The sequence below is a fragment of the Raphanus sativus genome, unplaced genomic scaffold (genome assembly GCF_000801105.2).
Source record: "Raphanus sativus cultivar WK10039 unplaced genomic scaffold, ASM80110v3 Scaffold5415, whole genome shotgun sequence".
Classification (NCBI taxonomy): Eukaryota; Viridiplantae; Streptophyta; class Magnoliopsida; order Brassicales; family Brassicaceae; genus Raphanus; species Raphanus sativus.
In genome coordinates this window covers 1-1918 of record NW_026620714.1, presented here as the reverse complement: position 1 = coordinate 1918, position 1918 = coordinate 1, and the positions used below count along the sequence as shown (strand labels likewise).

Below are 1918 nucleotides of genomic sequence, written 5' to 3'. Positions count from 1 at the left end.
TTTTAAACTAAAGTGAAGAGTATAAACTTAAGTATATAGAGGATTTACCGAAAACTCATTACTTTAGAAGGGGTTAACCCACGGATTTTGGAAAACTTTCAAAAAAATGAAAATCCAGTTTTAGTGTATAGCTTCATCGAGCACTAACATAAGATGATGGCAAAGAGTTTAGAACATCTGTTTTCTCCGTTTCTCTATATAATGAAGATTTTAAAATGTTAATTCCACTAATTTAGGCAGTATATGAAATTTTAGTAAACTAAATATTAATAAATTAGAATGATTCCTGTATACCATGAAAGATATTTTAGAATACATTAATTAAAATGTAGAATGTGGTTTGAAAATTTTAAACTAAAGTGAAGAGTAGGGATGTTGTATTGGGTTCTTATAATTAGGGTAGTACCAGCCCATTGAAATTTTTAAAAGCCCTAAACCCTAATGTTTTATCTGTAAACCATATCGGGCTCATTTAGGGTTGGACTAGATAATAAAGGGTTTTGAAAGGGCTAGGCCCTATTAGTCATTATATTTTTTTTTAAACTAAACTACGACGTTTTCTTCTTTGATCAAAGCTTTCTTCTTCGTTCTCGTCGCCATCACTCAAGGAGTTGGTTTCAGTCTTCGTTCTCGTCGCCATCAATCGATCTCAGTCGCCATTGATCGAGGAGTCGAGGGTTTCAATCGATCTCGTCGACGAGGGCTTTAACATCTCAGATTCTCAGTCGGTGGGTTTCAACATCTTAGATTCTCAGTCGGTGGGTTTCAATCAACTTCGAGATCGAGCAATCTCCGGCGTGAGCTCTCTGTCCTCAGACTCGACCTCTCTCTTATCTCCTCCGATTTGGGTTTCAAGCATTGTTGAGGTAACAATCATGTACTCATGTGTGTTTGATTTGTTTTTGAGAATGGGTTAGCTCATCTTTACATCTTTACTACTTGTTACCTGATGAGCTTATTTGTTTTGATTCTGTAATTTGGTTCATCTTACTTGTTCAGCATTGACAAAAAAAGAGGCTGCGGGTAAGGCAGTAGAGTTCCTTTAGCTACTGATAGAAACTTGAAAATAAACCTATGCTATTCGAGTTTCATTTGCTTTCAATTGAAAATAAACCTATGCTTTCTATATGCCTGTGTGTCATAAACAAGTTTGTTACTATACACGATTAGTGTGCTTGTGTTTTCTATGTGAAGGTTTTATAGACTGTGCTTTCTATATGATTGTAGGTTGCAAAGCTACGAAGTGAAAAGTGGAAGTCTTTGACAGAAGAAGTGAGTTGCTCTACTCTTTGTTTCTTCCCTAGGTTGCATGGTGATTTGTCTATCGTGATATAACTCGGGTTGTATTAAGTGGCTATTTAGGATAAGAAAGTTTATTTGGATAAGGCTACTGAATTAAAGACAGAGTATAGAGAGAAACTTATACAGTGACTGTTTCAAAACCCATTTTGTTCTCTTAGAGGAAAGTTTACTGGTTTTGTTTAGAAACTTGTGATTGATGATTAGCGTTTGATATTTTATTTTAAGAGAGTTTAAATTGATTATCAATGATGATTACTGATTTGTTATCAAGGTAGAGAGCAACTTGTTTATTTCAATCAGAAACTATGTGTTTACATAAGAAAAAAAATATAAAGGGTTTAAAGGGTTTAAAGGGTTCAGCCCTATTTTACATAGTTTTAATGGGTTTAAAAGGGTTAGGGTCACTTAGGGTTGGGTTTAAGCTAAATAGGGTTGGATTGGGTTGGGTTACCCTATACAACATCCCTAGTGAAGAGTATAAACTTAAGTATATAGAGGATTTGCTGAAAACTCATTATTTTAGAAGGGGTGTTAACCCACGGATTTTGGAAAAATTTCAAAAATATGAAAATCTGGTTTTAGTGTATAGTTTCATCGAGCACTAACATAAGATGAT

The 1918-nt window shown here is 34.5% G+C and overlaps 1 long non-coding RNA gene across 1 annotated transcript; it reads left to right on the top strand.

Moving 5' to 3' along the window:
- The first annotated feature begins 370 nt into the window (after positions 1-370).
- LOC130507726 (uncharacterized) lies at positions 371-1568 on the top strand. Its single transcript, XR_008942418.1, has 2 exons — positions 371-866; positions 1228-1568. It is a non-coding gene; the product is annotated as an uncharacterized LOC130507726 (long non-coding RNA).
- The last annotated feature ends 350 nt before the right edge of the window (positions 1569-1918 follow it).